General features: G+C 41.7%; 1 protein-coding gene across 4 annotated transcripts in view; it reads left to right on the forward strand.

Moving 5' to 3' along the window:
* The window catches only part of cdk14 (cyclin-dependent kinase 14), a 216161-nt gene that overhangs the window by 54148 nt on the left and 138083 nt on the right, over positions 1-23930 (forward strand). The window contains exon 1 of one of the 4 annotated variants that reach the window (XM_036128859.1): positions 7440-7562. The exons of 2 other annotated variants lie outside the window; for them this stretch is intronic. The gene's annotated coding sequence lies outside the window, so the exon portion shown is untranslated. Of the gene's footprint in view, positions 1-7439; positions 7585-23930 lie in introns of those variants that run through there. One more of the 4 variants, XM_036128853.1, reaches the window with a different exon arrangement.

The following is a 23930-nucleotide window of genomic DNA, read 5'->3' on the forward strand; positions in this document are numbered from 1 at the left end:
CAGGGTAACCTAAACACTCTAACTATAAGCTTTGTCACGAAGGAACATTTTAAGCCTAGTCTTAAAAGTAGACAGGGTGTCTGCCTCACGGACCAAAACTGGGAGTTGGTTCCACAGGAGAGGAGCCTGATAGCTAAAGGATCTGCCTCCCATTCTACTTTTAGAGACTCTAGGAACCCCCAGCAGACCTGCAGTCTGAGAGCGAAGTGCTCTGTTAGGAACATACGGGGTAATCAGAGCTCTGATATATGATGGAGCTTGATTATTAAGGGCTTTATACGTTAGAAGGAGAATTTTAAATTCTATTCTTGATTTAACAGGAAGCCAATTGAGGGAAGCTAAAATTGGAGAAATATGATCCCTCTTGTTGATTTTCATCAGAACTCTTGCTGCAGCATTTTGGATCAGCTGAAGACTTTGAACTGCATTTTGTGGACTTCCTGATAGTCTGAGGGCTACAGTTCTAAAAGACAGATCCCCTCTGGTCCTGAGATTAGTATGTGGAGCCATTAACAGTCTTTCGCTGGAGGATCTCAAACTACTAGAAGGGGAATACGGTTGTAAAAGGTCGGTAATATAAGTTGGAGCTTGGCCACTCAGGGCTCTAAAAGTAATGACTAAAATTTTAAAATGAATTCTAAAATGTACTGGAGAATATGACTGTTTTACTTTGGTGGATATAAAATTATTTCATTTTTAATGGTTAGCTTTATTGGAAGTGTCCTGAGATAAGTTCTGCTGTCACTTTCTGCTTTATGACTTTATTAAATTGAATTAAACTGAAATGTAGGCTGCGTAGCAATGCAGGTTTTAGCACTGGCCTTGATGCAAGAAGTTCCTGGTTTAAATTTTGCTATGGGGCTTTTCTATGTGAATTTAGGATGTTAAAAAAACTAAAACATAAATATCAGGATAAATGGTCACTATATATTGTGTCTGTGTGTGTGTGTGTGTGTGTGCACGCGTGCATGTGAGGACATTTTGCTGCTGTTTTTTGCTAACAGTAAGGTTTAGGACTAAGGTGTGAATTGAGTTTAGGTCACTGGTAATGGTTAGATGTAGGGTTACTGTCAGGGATTGGGCATAGAAAGGGTTAACAATGAATGAAAACTGATGCAAGTCACTGGGAGTCATTACATGGTCCTCACTACATATAGCAAGACGAGAATGTGTGTGTGCACAACTGGAAATGGACGCTGTTTTGTGTGTTATGTGCAATATAATTCTGAATTTTTTTTTTTTGTGTAGGACTGCAATGCCACATCCTTCCCCCTAGCAGCTGTTAGGCTTCATTCTGTTACTTTTTCAAATGCAAACTTTGTACACTTTCAGGTCATCCTACTCAGTTGCACGTGCCATTTAATCTGAGTATGCCATTTTTAATAACTGTACAGTATTGCTTCTTCTGTTGTGGACATTGTCTGTTGCTGCTGATATACCTGAATGTCCCCAATGTGGGTCGATAAATGATTATTCTATTATGTTCTATTTAATTCTATATATGGTCTTAGTTTTCAACTGGGGATCTTAACTACACCTAACCCATACATTTATATACCATAGCACAGGACTGAAGAAGTACATACTGTGTGTGTTGATGGGGTTTTAATCTTGTTAAAATGCAAATGGACTTCTCTGCAGATGTCATGGTTTCAACTGATTACTGTGTGCCATGGCTTGGAAATTGACTCCGGTTTAGGTCCGATCTAAATCCAATCTTATTTAGGATTTCACACCTTCCTGCCTCAGTGTAATACAAGAGACATGTCGTGGTTTCTGTAGCAACGAGCCTGTCCGTCAAGGCAGTCCCTTTCAAAGAGAGCAGGAGCAATGAGAACACGGGAAAGATTGGGATGTAGTGTGGAAAAAAACAAACATTAAAGGAAATGTTTGTGTTGGATTTCTGTTGTGAAGCGTGACGGGGTGAGGCATGATGTGGGAGACAGGGTTTATTCCTTTAGACACTGCTAATTGTATTGAAATTATTTTTAAGCAGGACAACTAGCTTTACTGTTAATGTATTGTGGAGCAAACACTGCTCTTTTGTTTCTAGTATAAAACATATTTATTTTGCATGCCTGCTAATAAAGGTGAAAACAACACATATCTACAGTGGGGCAAAAAAATAGTATTTAGTCAGCCACTGATGGTGCATGTTCTCCCACTTAGAAAGATGAGAGAGGTCTGTAATTTTCACCATAGCTAGAGATTATGAGAGTAGCATTTTAAAATCATTTATTTGTAAATTATTGTGGAAAATATGGTATTGATCAATAACAAATGTTCAACTCAATACTTTATAGCATATCCTTTGTTGGCATTGACAGTTAAACGTTTCCTGTAAGTCTCCACCAGGTTAGAAGAGTGCAGCTGGTATTTTGGCCCATTCCTCCATGCAGAGCTCCTATAGAGCAGTGAGGGTTTGGGTTTCAATAGAATCCCAAGACAACAGACCCAAATCATACTGTTTAAAAGGTAATTCTACCAAATACTGAGGAAATGGGTGGAACTTCTAAATTTAAAGAAGAATGAAGTTCCAAAGAGGCATGTTCAAAATTGTATCTTTTGTTTGTAAATGTCTTTATTGTGCTTTAGTCCTTAGAAGTGGTAACAGGCTTTTGGCATTAGGTAGTTATTATAGTGCAGGTAAAAATGTTGTAAGTCATTCAGCTGGAAAGATAGTTTGAGGTTTAGTTTTTTTTTTATTTTTGCTGGGGGGATTTGTAGGTGAAGAGGACAAAGACAGCAGATGGTCAAAGACAGACTGTTGCAAATGGTGATAACAGCACACTGCATATCAGCTTTAAAGAAGCATCTGTTCACCACAGAGACCATAGCTCCAAAATAAGGAGGATGCTTTAGCTTCAATAGCTAGATCAAACAGAATGTGACATTTCTGTTTGTTTCAGGATGAATTATTAATAAAGGCCTTTGAATAGCATAGTCCTCCTATTTGTTTTAGAATAACAACTGTACTGCCATTTTATGTATGGAGCTTTGTGCAGTGTTGGTGTTCCTCCTCACAGTGATTTACATGTCTAGAAAAGTTTCCATTTTGGTCTCATCTGACCAGCCACCTTCCACATCTTTGCAGGAATACAGGAATATGGAAGCCAACAGGAAACTGCAAGGCTTCTTATTTATTCTTTCAAAACTGAGGTTTTTCCTGCCACTCTTCCATAAAGACAAATTTGTGGAACTCAGGACTAATAGCTGATCAGCTGACAGAATATCCCACCTGAGTTGTGTATCTCCACAGTAATCATGGCCTCTTGACTGCTTGAATGATTGATGCTCTTCTTATTTTGGGCTGTCCTGTGCTATTCCCACTTTCAGATGTTTACATCAAATTTTATTTGATGGCATTTTACAAGAAAACAGGTCTGGTTAATTTTTGATCATAGCGAAATACTCCAACTCAAATTTGCACAGATACTATTTAGTCATACAGAGAGATTATATTAAATGACCTAAAACCAGTTATAATGCCAACTGTAAATACATATCAATGTAAGGAACCCTAGTCAATGGTAATGAGGCGTTGACTGTGTGCATGTGGTACCAGTGGAAAGGAACAACTCTCTTTTAACAGGGAGAACCCAGCAGCAGATCCAGGCTCAGTGTAGCCAATCTACTGGGAAAAAAACACAAAATAATGTTCCAGGAACACTTTCTGTGTGAAAGAAAATGGAGTCCCAAGCGTTAATGGCGGTGATTGCTCTGGTAGTGGCCCTGTCTGGGACAGAAAACTAGTTAGTAGACCTATTTTTATTTATTTATTTATTTATTTGGTATTCTTTTTGATCCATTGTATATATGAAGATTCACTGTATATAACTGAATGCACCTTCCCTACTCTGCACCTTCTTGTATGAGCCGATGTGATGAGTGAATTTCTCCATTGTGAGATCAATAAAGACCATCTTATCTTATCTTATAGGGTGAAAAACAGAGAGCTTACAAATAGTTGGTAACAGCAGCTCCTTCAATGGTTCAGTCAGTAGAAGAGGCAAGGTCAAAGACAACATTAATGCTGCAATTGTACACTCTGAGAAAAAAAAACAGTCATAGACAGTGATGACTCCTTCAAAGGTCCTTCATGAGAAAAGACGGCTAAACAGAATCACCAGGTCTGGTGTAGGTTTTATAGTGAGAAAAAGAGCCCAGTGCATGGTCACATATGTAGGTGGTGCTTGTCATGGCCACGTGGAGCAGTAGTGTGAGCAGGTGATTTTACCTTTACTTTTTTCTGGTCTACAGGGTATTGTAAACGCAAGCCAGGATGCCTTGAATGATCTGTCTGACCTCAACAACACCAGATATCTAAAGAAATCTGACATCATGCTGGGTGACAGCAGCCATCCTTTAGGGGGAGAATATTCCCTGCTGCATTCAGGAAGGATGTACGGGATGCAGCGCTGCAGAACGAAGGGCCTGGAAAATCATTCCCTCTGCTGCTGTCAGCTGGGTGAACATGCTAGGATCAACTCAGGCTTTTTCTTGTTTTTATTTTTATTTTTGCTGTGGTGGACTTGTTTTTATGTGACAGCTGTCTGCTCAACACATTTCCATTTAGGGTAAAAACAAAGGTTACCTTTGACCTTTGAACAGAGAGAGACCTTTAAAGTAAGTGGCAGAAATAATTAAAATGCATAAGTGCATTGGAGAAGAAAGGAGCAGAGTGAAGACAGGAAGTGACTAAAGGAGGCCAATATCTCTTAAAAATAGTCAGGGTGCTCCATCAAATATTTTTATGCATGGAGCTTTATTATGTGTTAGAATATTATCAGACTCTAATCTAACTCAAGGGGTAGCCATAAAAAAGACTGAATTTGTGAAATATGATCTCTCGTCGTGATTTATCAGAATTCTGACTGCAGCATTTTAGTTCAACTAAAGACTTTTTCTATATATGTTTTCAGAGTATCTGATAACACACAAATGCACTGGTCAGGTTGTGATGTGACAGGAGTGTAAGCTAGTTTTTCTGCATCCCTCTGGGAAAGTGCCTCATTTTGTCAATATTGTGCAGATGAAGGAAGGCTGTGCTAAAACATGAGTTATGAAGAATTTTCCTGGTCAAAGATAACATGGTGTAACAAACCATATACAGGACCCAGAAGGTCAGCCGCAACAGGAGTGTAAGTTACAGTAAAATAGGTTTATTAAAGCAGAAGTATCAAAGCAGCTTGGGAAATGGCTCGCCATGCGATACTCTGTGGGATGACCCGACAGGCTGCTGACAAAAGAAACTTGAAATGTTCACCTTCACTAACCTGCGGTGCTTTACAGTGGGCAGAGCAACAGTTGTAGTGATATCAGAATACGTTGCACACTGGGAGCACGGACTCAGTCCAGTTATATGAGTGTTCGGGTGGGGAATCCATCGTGCGCCCCTCTTCAGTCTGAGAGACTTGACTGCAGAGACAATGAATACATGAATAGGGGTCAGTGATGGGAGCCACCTCCATCTCCCCTCCAAGTATCACAGGCAAACACAAGGGACCCTAAGACCCATGAAACCATCAGTCCCATTGAACACAGGCCAGACCACCCACCACAGAGACACCACACATCCACCCAAAGGACGGCCTAGGAGAATCTGTGACAGGGCCCCTGCTGCCATGTAACAAAGGCACCCCAGGAACCAGGGCGGAAGCCTACCAATCCCACCAGGCTCTGGCAAAGCATTAGTCAGGTGTGGCATCCAGAGCAGAGATTCAGCCCGATGCCTGTGAGGACCTGCCCCACAGCCAGCCAGCTAGCCAGCCAGGGAGGGTCAGCACATGCTGCAGCACCCCCAGCATCATGTTACAGATTGGCACAGAAACAATGAGAGGAGAGGCAAGGAGGGGCAAGTTTCAGAGCAGGCCAGAGCCCAGAGCCAGAGCTCCATCCACAGTCAATCAAGTGACCTCACTCACTCACTGGCAAAAAAAGGAGGGGGGCATCCCCAGTCCAGAAGAGCAGGCACACTCATGGCCAACAACACCCCAGGCTTAATGGCAGCCGCCGCAGCCCTCACGCCTGTGGACCAACCGCGCCACTCAGCCTTCCCACCCCAGGCAACATTCAGGGAACAATACTGATGGTAAGAGGAGATAGGCTGTAGCTAGGCATAGCTAGCTAGGCCTAGGTTGCTGCGACAGCACCCGCTGAGCCATCACACATCCCAGGGAGTAACCAATAGTCCAACCATGAAGGGCGGGTCATAGGAAGACGGAAGGGGAAAAAATAAGGAAATAAAACAATACTAAAAATAAGGTAATACATGCAATAAAATATACCAGTAAAGGATTTTTTCAATAGAATAAAAAATAATTAAAAAGATAAATGAAAGGAAAAACAGGAAAAAAAGTTAAAAGATAAACTTCACTCACCCCAGGGGCCTGTGACCCACCCACTCCACCAATGGTAGCCCCCCATGTTGAGAGACGTGCCACCACCCCCACCCAATCCGACCCGAACCCCAAATCCCCCCCCCACCAACTGAATTGTTGTCTTCAACATCTTTTTCAGATACCATGTCTCTGTTCTTTGCTGACCAGGAGACTGAACAACAGTGGTTGACTACTACCTTCTGAGGTGGATTAGGATCGTAATGTGGGTGCATCAACTTCAGCCGCCCAATGCGAGGCTGGAACTTTTCACTTGATTCTGAAGTGTATAAAACCCATGCAGATCTGAGAGGAGCTGGAGGTACAACAAGCTGTCGAGCCTAACAAAGTCCTCTTCATTTTGAAGATGCAATGTTATCTACCTACAGAGCTAATGCTGCCAGCTCCTGGTTAGCCCTTTGTATAACACATTTAACTATGAGGAGAAATACACTGCTCTTTTTATTGTGCTATAAAATATAAAGTATACATCATAATTAAGAAATAATAATCATCCCTAGTAATTGATTAAGGGAACAGTGGTTAGCGCTGCTGTGGAAAAGACATGACGTACTGCAGACAAATGGAACTTAAGCATCCTTTAGCAGCAGTGAAAGCTGTGAGCGGGTTTAGATCCGGAGGTTTCACATTCGATCAGAGGTAACCTAGTTACCCAACACGGCTCACCTTCCCCTACTGTAGCTGAGCTCAGATTCACAGAGGATAGTGTTATAAACTGATAGCTGCTGCCGTCCAAGCTCTGTGCTTCCTTAAACTCCTCTGGGCTGTACCATTTCCGAGCAGAGCAGGGGCCCTCTGGGTTTCGGGACTGTTGTCTCCGGTGAGCTTTTTTCCACACTCATCTGCTGCATCACACCCATCGCCAACCCAGCAACACCCACCCCACCAACCCCATCCCTTATTAGCTGCGAGCTCGATCTCCCAGGGCAGTCGGCCGCAAACAATGCAGCCTCCTAATACCTTCGGCTGCCTCGGACCCCCCCCCCGCCCCTGCTTATAGTACAATCTTGTCATTCTAGCTTGCGAAGGGAGAGGAAGGGAAGAGAGGGAAGGGAGAGTGTGTGTGTGTATGAGAGAGAAGGGAGGGAGGGAGATGTTTTGAGCTGGTTAGCAGGGAGAGAGGTTGGCCTGAATGCGTTCTGTCTGTTCTTCAGAGGCATCCAGGTGAGCTGTTTCCTCCTGGAAGGTAAGAGGAAGACTGAGATTGCCGCTGATTTTGTCCTACATCCCCAATCCTGGCTCCATGTCTTTCCTTGCTGTGGACTGGAGCCCTGCTGCTAACGTGTGTGTGGATGAGTGTGAATAGTATTCCCCAGACACACCACTCACACGTCTTACTGTACGAGGTGATTTGCAGATGTGCAGGCATGCTGGCAAATGTGCATTTGTAGCTTAGATAGGAACAGATTTTGCATGCATATGATGCATGAGTGTGCTTGTCAGGAAGGTTTGGTCTGGCAGGGGTTGGCGATGGGTTGTCATGCTAACATGCCAGCTTGAATGTGGATGGAGCACCTGAGTATCCGTGTGTCTCAGGGAGGACGTGATAAGAGCCTCTCTGGATAGGAAGGAAGTTGCAGGAAAAAAGGGGAAGGTAGTTTGTGCTTCCGTGCGTATGTGTCTGCAGCTCCTGCAACAAAGTGCCAGCGTTCCCATTTGCCTGGAATAACGTCAGCTCTGTCAGCCCCACAACACTGCCATCACCATCTCTCCTGCGTCTACAGGAAGCATTCTACGTGGTGGTGGTGGTGAAATGGGTGCTGATGTTTACTGGGCTAATGGACGGGATGCCCCCCGCTGCAGCATTTTTTCCGCTCACTCTCCAATATGTCATCTTGCTTCGAGGAAAATTTGCAACGCGCTCCTCTCTTTTCCGAGCCCACAGGAATGGATTTTTGGGCACTGTGGGAAAGACAAGGGAGAGAAACAGGGACAAGCCATCTGTGAGAGTGTGTCTTGGACCCATGGAGAGAGTTTGTGCGGGGCCATATGCAGCTCTTTGGAAGACAACAGGCTGAGAAATAGTAGAAGGAAGAAAGCAGGGACTGTGATAGTGAAGTGGAATGTCATAAATTCCAGGGTAGTTACAGTACACATTCAGATCTGTAGAAGAGAGAATGCCACCAGTGCGTTGAATCCAAACATGCCTTCAGAAATGGCCAAAAATTGGAACTAAGATCTAAGTTTTTGAAGGTTTATTCTCTTGTGGTTCTACAAAAGTTCAAACTGACATTCAATGATGCAACAAAATTCTGCTTCTCTCAAAGTGGCAAAAAGAAGTTTCTATGTAAAGAAGGGAACTCATTGTTGTGTTCAATAAACCAGTTTTAGATCTGAGCTTTGTGACATGGGGCATTGTATATCTGGTCCCAGGCATCAGAAGGTGGGTGCACTGTGGTTGCTAATGTTATTGTCATGGTCAGCAATGATGCTCAGGTAGGCGATGATGTTTAAGTTGATGATGATGAAGTTGTCGAGAAACTATCCCCCCAAACCTTTATGCCGCCACCAAGTTGAACAGTTAAAACAGAACTAGATGGATCCATGTTTTCCTGACCCTACAATCTGACTTTTGACATCAACAGATGTTGTTTGTCCACACCAGCTATTGCTCCTGGACATCTTCTCCTTGTTCAGATCCCTTTCTGTGAACCCGAGGGATTTTTGTATTTGAATATTCCAACTGGTTAGCAGGTTCAAAAATACCAGCCCATCTGGGACCAACAACTGTTCCACCTTTAAAGTTATACCCCTTCTCCCACATTCTGATGCTGTCCACATGAAACTGTTGTCATGAAAAAGCATTTATCATGAAAGACCCAAGTCTAGTTGTTCAATAGGTGGCATCACTTTCAATGCTAATCCACAACAAAGAGCATCTGAAAGGCGTTATACTAGACAAACTGATACAGACTATATCCAAAGGCATTAAGTTCAGAACAAATTCATTTAAATATATTGAATCTGTTCATCTTCTAACTTCACCTGATGCTGTGTTCATCACAGGAGAGTGCAGAGATGGACAGCCGCGCATATGAACTCATCTCCAGTGATAGGCGAAGGAAAGTTTCCATGACAATCAATATAGTTATGGGCAGAGTGATGGAGAGCGCTGAACAGCTGCCCTCACATTCTGAAACATTGGGATGACAAAAGTTTTTTTGGGCTCCCTAATTGTTTGACCCAAGGAAATCTGATCTTTGCCTACAGTCTGAGAAATGTACAAAGTCTGTTGATTCTCGTTGTACTTTTTTTAACGCTAGTGAACAACAAGTAAATATTAGGAGTAGTTAATCCATTTTAAACCCCCAACCAACCCGTTTCCTCAAGAGGCACAACAGACATATTTTGTTTCACTGTGATCACTTCATTCTTTTTACAGCAATGCTCAGTAAATGTAAAATGAAGAAAAGCTAAATCAGCTTTTTAAGTGTTGTATCTCACTCCCTCACCATAAATCTGATCAAATACAGCAGAAAACTTTCCAGAAAACTGCTGGTGGCTCAGACCTGTGATTGTTCTGTAACAGAGGCAGAACCGTCTGCCACCGACATGCAAACCTCACCTCATAAATAAAGAGCGTCTCAGGATCTCCTTCCCAACTAAATCTAACTAAAGCCTCTTCTGATTAGCTCGTTTAATAGCCTTTAACTGGCCAAACTATAAAAACAATGATTTATTTCCAAATTTGTTCCCCCAATTTCCAACATAATGATCATCAGTGGGGGTTGTTTATGCACAACCAGGTCAAGAAAATGCTGAGTTTGGAGCTACTGTCCTGTTGGATGAGCTAATTTCCAAAATGCTGTTGCTTTAAGACAGATGGCCTCAGATTTGATTCAAGAATAATGTGATGTACATTAGAGTTTATGGTCTCAGTGACTACCAGAAGCTCAGGTCCTGTGGCTGTAAAACAGGCACAGATCATAGCTAGGCCTTCCACCACCATGCATAGCAGTGTGTATGAGAATATCTGTTTGGTCTTCTCAAACATCTCTACTTTGGTCTTGTCGGAGGTAATTGTTCAAGCGCTTTTGTGGTTCATCCAGTCGCAACTAGGCAAAACTATTGCAAGTCATTCTGCCATATTCTCTAGAAAGAAGAGGCTTTCTCTTTCAGCCCATCCAAACCAACCATACTTGCTCTGTTCTTCTCTAATTGTTAACATGCTTACAGGAAAGTCTGAAATTTTGTCTGACTATTGCAGTCTGACTATGACGTTATGAGTTAGCTGGGACATCCAGTCTTTGGGAGAATAACAACCAACTTTATTTAACAGGTTTCTGCACACAAAGAAGGAATTTGACTTTGCTTCCTCTTTGCTCATTTTAAATGCAAAGGTGGTTGAATAGTTATTACCTTTGATGTTTTGTCCTGCTAAATAATGCTTTTCATGGTAACATTATACTATATACCCAGAGAAAACACACATGCATGAAGAGAACATGTCAACTCCTCATGAAAGCCTCTACAGGGTTAAAGCCCTGGAGATGAAAACACACTTTTCTTGCTTTCAGGTAGAATGTCAGCACGGTTCAGTCCATTTCTGTCAGAACCATGGCCCGATCCAGTTACATAGACCAAATTCAAACCAGTTTAATTACAATATGGTCTGATCATAATCATCATTTTTTACATTTTGCTCCTATTGCCCAGCATGAACAAAGATGGGGTGACAGTGGAAAGGAAGATCTCCTATGTAACATAAAGAAACCTCTTGGAAAACAAGGTTCAGGATGTCTACCTCCATCAGCTGGGTATTAGAGGACAGAAAAGAGACACATAAATGTAAAGGCACTGGCATGGTTTCTTTTGGAGCAGAGGCTACACCTGAAAAGTTTGGCTTAGCTCCTAGTTCTTACTGTGTCCACTGCGTAAACTATTCCTGGTAGAAAAGCAGTGCTGTCCCGAACCTCTTTACCCGAGAACTTACCGGTGTTCTCCACCTGAACCCAAAGTGGAACGAATACAGGCACATGCATGTTGCATTAAAAGAACAGTTTGTGTTTGCAGAGGTGGGAAGCATGTCTCACAGCATGAAAGCCCTCCTCAGCTATCATTTGTTGGCAGCCATCAGGTATTTCAAGCAGCTGTGATGGTCTCAAAGACAACACATGTAACATCCCTGTAATTTTGTAGTGAACAACCCACATTGATGCTCTAATGCAGCCTCACTGTTTAAATCTACCAGCCATCTCGTCAGTACCATTGAAGCTTCTGATAAAAATATCCACGACTGAAATCCAGGAATCTGTTCTGTCTCAGGCTATTAGCATATCACTAAGACGGTGTTAAAAGCACCATTTGAGGCATGCAAACTTAGGAAACAGTGCAAGATTCTTTCCCTCAGCTCTCTGATTACATTTCACTGACTATAGACTTAGCGTGGAGGAACATTTTCCGTGACCTAGTTTTAGGTCCCAATAAACCAGACAGAGCCCGTTATGCTGTCACTGATACTGAATGCTCTCACTGGTTCTTTAAAATGCTTTACATAGAATCCATTGAAACCCAACAAGTCCTCCCAAAACACCTTTCTATTATCAAGGCAAACATTCAGGGACGTGTGCATCAACCTTCGTTTTTCTCTATCTGTCAGGCTGACCCCCCAGGTTGTGACAGCTTGTAAGTAAATAGCATGATGTGCTACCGCTGTTCATGTTTGTGGAAGGCAAAGCTAATTATTGTTCTGTTCATGGAGTTCTGGAGTCTTGGATCAGAATCTCTTCACACAGTAGATGTGACCGCGGCAGACGTGACTGTGTGTTCTCTGTGGGGCTTTCCACATGTAGCTTAAATGAGCCTTCTTTTGTGCACACCCCCATCAGTCAGCTTTACCTTGTCATCCATGTGTTAAACCTCCCAACAATGTGTTTCATGGATCTGCTGTCGTGGTTGGTGTCAAATAAATTCAGAGTATCACTGCTTTTTGTAGTGCCTGAACAAAGAGGTGAGGGAACACAGAGCACCGCGCTGGCGTCCATCTTAATCCTGTAACCAATGATGCGTTACAGGAGTTATGTGCAAAACTTCCAGAGCAGCATTTCTACATACACAACTATACTCTTTCACAGAGCAAATACAGATACAAACACATCAGAACATTGACGTTTACAACTTAAACTGGTTTGTGTAATCATACAAGTGGCTTCATTTTACTGACATTGGAAGGCTGAACTGGAGAAATGGGCTTTGATGATTTACACCAGCAGATTAAACTGCTACGTCAACTCCGCCGCTAAGGATGGAGAAGGTTTCCACAATCGATTCCTTTGATATGGAAATATTATAACATGATTACCATGAACACATTTATCACAGTTATCAACATTATAATGGTTTTGTTATCATATCCTAAAAACCAACAAAAATGTTAATATAGACTAAAGTTAACCGTTTGAGAAGTAGTCGTCGTACGTAATGTATGGATAAAGAAGACCTATCTTTGTGAAGACAATGCACCCGTTCAGACTGTAAAGTTTTTGAAGCAAACAATAAACTATAAGGTGTATATAGGATTACTGTTAACATTTGAAGTATGTTGCTACTACTACTTTAACACAGTAGAGCTGATTTAGCCTACAGCTTAATTTTGTTAAAGCAGAACAGACCCTACCAAGATGATAGTCCATAAAATTTTAAAAGTTAGGAGCAAGCAGAAAAACCGGGCCGTTCTGAATGTTAGCAAACATTCATCCTAAAGGTTACCTTACCAGCCGGAGTTCGTTCAGCAGCTAGGGCCCACAGTGAGTGGAGGATTACTCATTTTGATTCCTTCCCAATGCAGTAAAGACAATATGTTACAGTCTGAATTATTGAAACATCCAACACTTGGTTCTCTTTAACTGAGATTATGAGACTTTGTGTTCAAACCTGGGAGTTTGTAACATTACAGGTATCGCTTTATTGATCATTTAATATTTAAAACAATTGGGTAATTTATCACAGTTATGATTAAAACTAATAATTCATCCCTAAAACAGTCTAGAACCTATGAGGCTTATTGGTCCCTACACCACTAATAAGGTTGGTTTCATTTTGTTGACGGAGGTGGAGCATGACCTGTGTACGTGGGAGCAGACTGACAGTCCTGTACCTTCAGCAGGTCTGGGTTCTGGTCTCACCATCAGAAAAAAACAGGCAGCAGGAGGCTTTACTTGTGTGCTGGGTTAAGGATTAGCTTAAAGCCCCACAGCTCCAACTTTATGGGAGGTGCTGGGCTCCCATAAAGTAAAATTCAACTGGCACAAACCCGGCGTTTACTATGCTTTAAAATCTACTGAGAGTACATTATTTATGTACTTGACTATCTTTAACGTGGGCACATTGGTCTTTTTGCTGAGACTGGAGTTTTTTTAGCGTGGCTTTTTACATTCCAATCCGAATGAGATCACTTTTAAACTCTATTCCCTGCTTAAGACTCTCTTAGGGTCACTAGAAGTCCTCACTACTCCTAATATATTTTCCCTTTAGGAGCTCTCTTAAGGCCCAGTGTGCTTTGTGAATAAGTTTTATAATGAGGAGTGAATGCTGCTTCTCAAGACTTGATGCAATCTTCTGGTTTTCCTTAGATAGGAAACTTTTTGACCAATCTGTATAATTTGATTAAATTTGACTTTGTAAAGTGCCTTAAGATGGCATGTATCATGAATTGGCGCTATATAAATAAAATTTAATTGAACTGAATTGAATTGAGGTGCAATTTGTAGATAAATCTTTGAATTCAAGAAATTCTATGATTTTTTTCCTAAAATGACATCACTAAAAGCTACTTTTAGTCTGAGGATTCTTTGTGTATATGGGCACAGATAAGTATCCAGTCAGATTTGTGCTGTTCAAACAAAAAAGTAGCATTTGGGTCTCGGTAGCCTGCAGTCTGAACGTTTCCTGAAATGCACCATCAAACAATCATTTCCAGTTCAATTCCAGTTTTTATCCTTTGGCCGTATTTGCCTTGATTCCTCACGTTTTTGTAACGGATGGAACCTGAACCAACAAACACAAGTTTAATCTTGTACACACTCAAAACACACACAAACACTTGCCTAAGACTCACGTTAAGTGCTGTCTGTTTATCTGTGAGGCTATGAACAATGCAACATGTGGTCATGCCCAGGCATGTCAAGAAGTATCAAAAAATAAGAAATTTGATGAAAAATGACAGCTTCCTGCATCAGATTGGCTGCGAAGCAAACTGCATTAATGCAACTTTCTCTATGTTACTGGATCGTTCATACGGCAAACCCACCGCATTGTAGGATAGGAGCAGACACAATGGTTTTCATCAGATGCAAATCCCCAGAGACAGAGTCATGGGCATGTGGTGTGATTCATATCAAGTGGTTACCAACTAAAGGTGTTTGCATGAGTGGTACTTGTGCTAATGAATTCACTATGAATGCCCCATTAGACATAAAATCTGCAACCAGTTTAGCTCGTTTGGCTTGACTAAACTCAGGTGGACTGTTGTTCAGATAGGGAATTATATTTTAATGTCAGGGATACAGGAGAAAGAAATGCCAGCAGCACTTCTGCTTTTCTACACGGACATTATTTTGATTTGACTGCCACCGACCGCTTCAGGTTTCGGAGCCTTATTTGACCGTGTTTGAGGACAGTGAGGGTTGATGCTGTTGTTGAGGAAAGAAGCAAGGAGCTGGACGATGAGGTAAGGAGCCACATCACAATCAATCTTCTGAGTGACTGTGAGGGTTCTTATAGCCAGAAATGCTGGGAAGCTGGCCAAAGCAGTCATTTATGTTGGAGCGTTCTGTTCTCCAGAATCCTAATTAAGGGGCTGATGTTAATTGGGTGCTGGAAAGCCTGTCAGAAACAGTTCGCCCTTCCGGGACATTTGCTGGGCATCAGAAAACTTCATGAATCAGGAAGCAGCAGCTGCTTTGCTGTAGTCTCTCGCTGCACACCACCTGTGGAGTATCTCTTAGTAAAAGTCCTGATGAATGTGGCTACATGCATGATAAGCAGTAAAAACACATGAAATGTTTCCTAAAATGAGGGTTTTTTTTACCCTTTGAGCAGCAGAATGCAAAATGACTGCTTTTAGTTTTAAACTACAAACACAGTTTTGCAGCGGTGTTATAATCTGACATGCCTCAACACAAAAAGGTCCTGGGATCAATCTTAGCCATCCGTCCATCCATCCATCCATCCATCCATCCATCCATCCATCCATCCATCCATCCATCCATCCATCCATCCATCCATGCCGGTTTCTCTCCACAGTCCCAAACTTGCATGTTAGATTTATTTGGGGACTCTAGATTTCACATAGACGAGTCTGCATGTGAATACTAGCTGATTTCTGTCTTGGCCCTGTATTGGGCTGGTTCTCTCTCTAAGGTGTAGCCCACCTTATACCTGGTGGTTCACAGAGACAGGAACCATAGACTGAACAGGAATAACTCTGAAATCTATACAATCCCTAACCCTTAAATCTCATAGTTGACCTGTTTTAATGACACTGTCTTATGCAGTCTAACAGTTTTGTGCAAAATTCTTGAGATGCTTCTCATGTCTTTTTTTGGCAGTTTTTTTTTTTTTACTTTTTAATACTTTATTTTGCAGTTTCTCGTGTGCTTTGTTTGATTCATTAATTTTACCTGATGGCTGGGCAGTCCAGACAGAGTGATGCAGTATCTGTGGGTGAATTTATCACCTGCATGTCAAGTGTTTGACCAATAGTTTGATGGGAATAACAGCTACCATAGATGCAAACAATATGACTGAAACAGAGTATGTGTCTTTCTATGAGGCTCACAAGCTGTTGTCTAATCATTATAAATGTTCTTCATTGAGCAGTCTATTGCCCGCCCCTCCCCTTAGATTAGGACCTTTGTTTGCTATAACTGTCTGTAGGTTAAGGTTTTCACAATAACTACAAACTGCACATCAAGAAAAAGTTTCAATCACTGATACCAAAGTGGGGCTGCACAGTGGCACAGTTGGCAGCACTGTTGCCTTGCAGCAAGAAGATCCTGGGTCTTTATGCATGGTCTTTGCATCTTCTCCTTGTTAATTGGTTTCTCTTAATTGCCCCTAGGTGTGTGTGTGTGTGTGTGTGCGTAGTTGTTTGTCCATGGTGGTGTGCCCTGTGATGGACCTGTGAAGGTCCGCCGTGCCTCTAGCACAATGTAAATAGGCACCAACACCCAACGACCCTGCAAGGATAAGCGAGTATATCCATTGTATGAATGGATTGATGGATGGATAGATGGATGGATGGATAGATTCTAATAAGCCTATCCTACTTCTGCCAGCATTTGCCTCAGACTTAAAGGTTGGCTGTGACTGTAGGGAACCAGCTAAGGCCTTTATATGTCAGACCTTTGTTACTTTTACTTTGCATTATCCTAATTGTCCCTCTGCAGTCGGATTTTATTAAAACTTTAGACCAACAAATACTTTTTGTTGTAGTGTAGTCATCTGGTCCATCAGCTGGCAGTTGGAACATTTTCTGACCACATATAATAATTAAGTTTATCTTCCACAATATCTCAGGGCCGTGTGTGAAATAATAAAAAGCCACTGCAGCAAAGAAGAAAAATAACCCATGGATTAATTTATATCTTTTATTTCTGCCAAGCACTTAATGAAAGTGCCTTGGAGAGGAAAGTCATATTGGGTTTGATAGCTGGCCAATGGAACTGAGGGATCTAGGACACCAGGACTGAATCCAAATTGGAAACACAGGTATTTCAGAAGAAGTCACTTCCTGAATATATTACAGCTAGCTGATTGGAGCGGCACATTAACATTGACACAGACGTCAGTTGAGACATGCCAAGAATATACGGATCACTGCCACTCTGTGGAACAACGTTCAGTTTAAATAGTTCAGATTGAATATAGAAGACATGTTCTGAGATTAGGTTTGTTATTAAGGACTGATGGAAGAAAAACAGATTTAAACGCTGAAAGGCAAAAACTTCCTGTTGCAATAACTGAATCTATTTTTACTGGACCTGCAGACGGGCTCATTATGCAGAACTGGACAAAAAGAAGGATTCTTCAAAGTAAGACTGGTTGTTTCCACCAAGTTGTCCATTTGTTTGATCCTTTTACAGTAACTCACCCTGCTGGACGTCCTGCAGACCTCAGCCGTGCTTAAAGTTCAGACGGTTGTTCGTCTGTCCAGTGTCCCTGTGTTTGCCCTGTGTCCCTGTGTCCCTGTGTGGTCAAGCTGTTGTTCCTCTAAGGAAGCGGCAGATGTTGTCTCAGAGGAGAGTCATGTGTGTTTATGAAAAGTTGCCGCAGTGGAACATGAAGCTCTAAACACTGACTGAGTTGCTGCTCAGCTGATTTCTGACATGCAGGCCTGCTATTTGACCCCACACATCGATAGAGTGCTGGACACCCGAGCAATCAGTGTTTAACAAATCTAATCAGGGCTTTCAGCCAGCCCTAAAACATACATGCTGGCTGCCGGTCTGTCATCTGAACCTTGCTTTGCACATTCAGAGGGTTAGAGATAAACTAGATTTGATTGTTACTTACATTTCACCACACTGATATGGCAGCCTGACGTTCAATGGACTCCTCGTGTGTCATTATTTGACTGCTTCCTAAGGTCCAGCCATCTATGTATGCAGATGCAGTGGAGCACAGCATCTATCTATCTGCCAAACAAGAACAATGAACAACAGGCCTGTGCTCTGCAGACTGTGTGAATGGAAGGAGGATGAGGTGTTTTTTTCCGCTCTCTCCTCTGGGGTATCGTCTCACTGTCGTCTTTCAGCCCGGAACGATGAGCCCAGGCAAGCAGATATCTCTGCTTTGTCTCAGTGTAATGGAAATGCATTCACGGCGTGTGTGAGCTCAGAAGATGGCCGACTTAACATCGCTGATAGCCTTGACTTAACACGGCACGCGAGGAGGCTTTATGGCTGATTGGTCTTTTATGGCCTCCATGGTTCTTGTCATCATTCAAGCTAATGCCATCAGTAACTACTCCTCTGGAGATAGTTGAATTAGCCTGGGCCTGCCTGCCGTGTTACTGCCCACATTTTCCATTATTGCATGACAGCTATAAGATAAGATGAATTTAAATGATCCCCGTGGGGCAGTGGGGTCAGTGCACCAGTACAAAATGAATTATAAATAAGAAAACAATGCAGTTCCTGGCTGATTGGTAATGCATATGTTGGTATAACATAGAGGTAGTGATGGCAGGAGATATTAGAGATTAAGATATAAGAGGTTGAACTTCACTGGTAATCAGTGTGGAATAACTACATCCTTGGTTGAGATCATCATCTGTTTTGTTGACAGTGGAAACTTGGATTTAGCGGGTTATTCACGTTCTGCCATGAATCACTAAATCAGCACAGGACTCTTCTTAGTAGGCCTACTTTTTACTCTCTTAGATGTACCACTGCTTATAGAAAGCACGGCTATCATCACACGTCCCGTAGCTAGCATTCATTTAGCTGAATATTGATTGCAAACAGCTGTCTGCCGCCTGTGGAAAGAGTTTTTTATGAAAATAAGAGTTGTTCAAAAGAGAAATCACTAACTGTTGGAAGGAGGGATGCCTGCCGCTAAACTAGATGTTGTCAAAAATCCTCTCAAAACACAATGTTTACACTGAGCCTTGAAATATAATTCATACCAGATTAACTTGTTGCTGTTATTCATTGGAATTTTATTGTATGGACCATGTAACTTTGATCCAACCCATCCTGTTTGTCTGCATGTAGGCTAAGAAGTTCTGTTTAGAGTGTCTCCTACCTAGCCCATGGAGAGCTTCTTGTGACTTTTTGTCAATAATGGCTTTTTTTTGCTATGCTAAAACAGTCCTTAATTAAATAGTTGTCCCTTTGAACACACTTTCCCATCTGAGCTGTGGATCTGTGCAGCTCCTCCAGAAATACCATGGGTCTCTTGGCTGCTTCTCTGAATAATCCTCTCCCAGACCAGCCCAGCCTGACAGTTCAGGTGGACGTCCATGTCTTGGTACTGTAGGTCAGCAGCTGCTCCATCCTCCCTTCTTTGTTTGAAAACTAACATGAAGTTCTGTTCTAGATTCTAAGAGATCATACTGAGCACGGGGGACATTACAGCAGTGGACCAACTTTTTAACGAGCGCTTGCATTTGCATTTATTTATCAGAGCTTATAGTGGAATAATTTAGAAGAATAAGAAGAAACCTTGTTTTGACCACTGTGATGACTGTTACAGGTATATCCGGCATGTATTCAATGAATGTAAACCCCGCCCACCTGTTGCTCTACACTTTTTTTTTTTTTTTACAATCATCTGTCACACATTATTATCAGACACTGAGAAGTAAAAAACAAAAGTGAGATATTTCTAATTGTGTGTCAGTTGTGATGATTGGTCCCTTCTTCTACATTCCTAGACTGTTAAGAAGAACTCTTTCAGTGATAAAGGTCGTCTAAAGGTACGTTCACATCAAATGCAAACAAGGCAAATGGAGCGAGTTTTTTCCATGCTATCTCTATGTAAAGGCGCACTAAGGAGAGAATTAACAGTCCGTCATGCGAATAACGCGTTTTGAGCAAGTAGAGCAAAGCGAAACTGCAAAGAGGGTGAGGAAGAATTTCGCTCATGTTCAACAATCTGAACTTTTGTGTCAATTTACACCACATTAAGGATGCTCCTTGTCCATTTATTTAAGCACAAAAAGATTTTTTTTCAGATGTTACATCTTTAGACAGTACAATTAGGCTGTATTTTTATTGAGCAATGATTGATTTACTGACTGAAGATGCCTGTAGTTCGTGTTGGGAGGGGTGATCCGTCCCCTGATGCAGGACAGCGGTTCTTCATACTGGACCCTGGAAAGACATACGTACCGCTGACAGCGGCCATCAACTAGACCCAGCTACAGGTGCTAGTACTCGCCAAACTGGGTGCATCACTGGAGGAACTGCTGGGTCCAGGGGTGCCGATGACTTTGTTCAGCTGTCCACATTACATGCAGCACGTTAATCACTCGGTAAAACCCGTCTCTGCCACGGTGAGTTGAACAGACAGGAGGATTAACGCTCATTCTAGTTGATGACAAGAGAATAAGTGGATTGTTTCAGAGAGACACGCGAAATGTCCAGCGTCCAATGGCAGGCCAGCAACACAAAAAAATCGCCTGGTTCGCGTTTGGTGTGAACGTAACTTAAAAGGCTCTGGGCTGCAAAGTTTTGACAGCCTCAAACAAAGCAGTAAAGTATTCCATATGTTTCTGTTTTTGTGAATATAAACAAAGATCTGACCCAACCTTTCTGGAGAGCAGACCATTTAGCATTTACAATCAATGAAACACTCATCGTGGTCATGAATAACATTTTGGTTTCAGCTTTTTAGCGGTTGTTTTGAATCATTCTTTGTCCACAGTGGAATTAGTGTAAAGAATAGGACTGCAATGAAAACAGCAAACAGGGATTGCAGTCTTTATTTAATGGAGATCAACCAGTAATTACCCACACTGCTAAAACGGATCTAAAAATAAGAAAGATTTTCTTAAAATTTGTGTTTTTGTCCTAGATTTGAGCAGGTAAATAAGATTACCTGCCAATGGAATGAGTGTTTTCACCCCTAAAATAAGAAAATTAGATATACTGCACTTGAAATAAGATGATGGAGATGAATTGTTCTTATTTCAAGTGTAAAAAATCTTATTCCATTGGCAGATCATCTTATTTACCTGCTCAAATCAAGGACAGATACACTTATTGCAAGACAATATTACTTATTTTTAGTTTCGTTTTTCCACTGCAGATATTGGAATCAGACAATATTTCCCTGATTGGCTCTGATCAAGAATCAGCAGATCAATTAATTAAAAGTAAGACTTGTTTTTGCTTTTTATCAAACATGTTGAAACTAAGAACTCGAGATAAATCTGATAAATGTCAAGCATTTTTGCTTATTTTCTCACAAACAAGGATACTGTAGTTCTAAACTCTTAATATTTTTATTGGAGTCACATGTTCTACCTCTATAAAAACTTATTCCACATCTTTTCTCTTTTTCATTGCAGTCTTTAGGGAAATAAAACTGAATTGACCAAACTCAGAAAAGCAAACATTTGCATTCGGCAACTAAGTCCTGACTGGTACGTTTCTGATGTTAAATTTTTATCCCGTGATGATCCATCCATTGTCTATGCCCTCTTATCCATGCAGGGGGCTGGTGCATGCCTATCTATGCAGAAATACACCCTGGATAGGTTAACAGTCCATCACATGGCACTACTGACAAACCCTGAACACTCACTCATATCTAAGTCATGTTTTTGGGATGGAAGCAGAAGCCAGCGTACGTGGAGAGAACCCATGCACACACATGAAGAACATGCTAACTCCATGCAGAAAGACCCCAGACAGAGATTTGAACGCAGGACAGGGTTGCTGCAAGACAGCAGTGCCACCCACCATTCCACCATGCAGCTCCTTCCACATGATCAGTGTTGGGGAGTAACGGATTACATGTAACGACGTTACGTAATTTAATTACAAAAAAAGAGTAACTGTAATTCGTTACAGTTACAATGAGAAAATATGTAATTCAGTTACAGTTACTTCCGAAAATATTAAGAATTACAAATTTAGTTACATCTTTTAAAAAAATATTGAAAAAAACCTTTGCGAAATATGTAATGATATTTTTATTGTTTCGCGCCCTGTATCGCCGTTTCCCGCTACGGCTCCTTGTCTCTATCACTCTGATGATCCTGTGCTGGTGGAGCCTTCTGAAAGAACAGCAAGCGAGCGGACGTTTCACGGTTTTATTTCAGCTCAAGCAGCGCATCAAAAATGACAGCCTTCAAGCTTGTTGACAGCCACCTCTTGTTATTCACACACAACAATAAACCGTGAGAGCCGACGTGTGTTGTGAAACTGCAAAACTATGTCTTAAGCGGAAAATCAAACGCGTGTCTACACAGCTCAGCGTTCACAGTGTTGCGTTCGTGTGCGTCGGAAAGCTATGGTGCATTCAGGAGCATGGGACATTTCAGTTTTACAACGAAAAAGGCAGAAAACGGAACAGAACCTAACTCATACAATAATGTATTTATCCAGAAACAGTGTGGGCTTTCTTACAATACTGAATGCTCTATAACTGTATTTCTGTTATTTTTGATTATGCACATCTGCTAGCTTTTTATTCAAAAAAATCTATAATATTACAGCAACAAATTATCAAAGTTTTTCAAAGCCTGTTTAAAAGTTCTAAATGGGGCTTCAGATCATACAGCAACAATTGTGCTGTCATTGTTTTACAGGGCAGAATTTGCATTTGCTGACTCTTGTCCTTTAACAACTGATGGATATACGGCAATACAGTCATACAAGTGTCAATTCCCAAATTCCGCTTTTTTAAGGTTCACATTCAGTTCTCAAAAATTAAATGTTGAACATGGGTCAATACTCATTAAAACCTTAAAGTAATCAAAAAGTAATCAAAAGCAATTAGTTACATTACTTTTAAAAAGTAATCGAAAAAGTTACACTACAATTACATTTTAAACAAAGTAACTTGTAACTGTAACGGATTACATTTTTAAAGTAACTTACCCAACACTGCACATGATTTAGTCTGTCTGATTATATCTGCATGCTTTGCTGTTGCACAGAGTAAAAATAATGATTCAGGTTTAAAGCCAACATGGTGTTTCTCTGACCTTGATGGCTGACGTAATTTTTCAGGGCTGATTGGTGTCTGAAAAAGGCAGCCATGCATATCATCTCATCCCTGTGGGATTTGGATCCGCGGCTGCACAGCTTGATTTCAGGTGTTTTGGATGTGACAATCCCTGTGCTGATTCTGTCACTGGAACGCTGCTGTGTGAGGCGTTATTATGATGCCCCGGTAACATGTAGGAGGAAGGGAGGTTTAATTCTGAAAGTTCTTACTCACCAATACATGAACTGGGATGAGGAAGAGTGGCTATGTAGGGAGCGGACACTTTAGAGGACACTTTCTAGGAAACCCAACACATGAGCAGGTCTTCCAAGCACACTACGGAGCAAAGTCGGATCAGTGACACTTGACTGATCGTGTTCTAGCTGCTGCTAGAAGAGCATTTCAGCCATAAAAACGTCAAACACAGTCAAGCTTTTGGTGATTTTGACCAGAGCTGTATAACCTAAATGGCTTTAGAGGAGATTTATGTATATTTTAGTAGCCTTTCAAAATGAGTGTTTGACCCCTCCACTGCTCTGTCCATGTGTCAGCCAGAGTTCCCAGCTGCTGTGTGGTTGTTTTAAAGAGTCTGCGGGCCTAAAGCTGTGGCATTGGTTGATTTCTACAGTGGGATAGGACAGTCAAACCGTCCGTAACCCTCCAACAGCAAGGACTCTTTCTGTCTCTGCTTAGTCTGTTTTCAGACCTGCTATGATGTTTTTCTTTTCACAGAGCTTTTGTTCTGGCGTTCCCGTGTTCTGGACTTCTTGGAACAAGCCTTGTTCTCACACTCTCATCAAGTATTGATGCCTCATGGCATGATACGCCCTAAATGGAGGCTTTTGTTTTGGTTGGTTAATGTGCCGCTGC

The sequence above is a fragment of the Fundulus heteroclitus genome, chromosome 3 (assembly GCF_011125445.2).
Source record: "Fundulus heteroclitus isolate FHET01 chromosome 3, MU-UCD_Fhet_4.1, whole genome shotgun sequence".
Lineage (NCBI taxonomy): Eukaryota > Metazoa > Chordata > Actinopteri > Cyprinodontiformes > Fundulidae > Fundulus > Fundulus heteroclitus.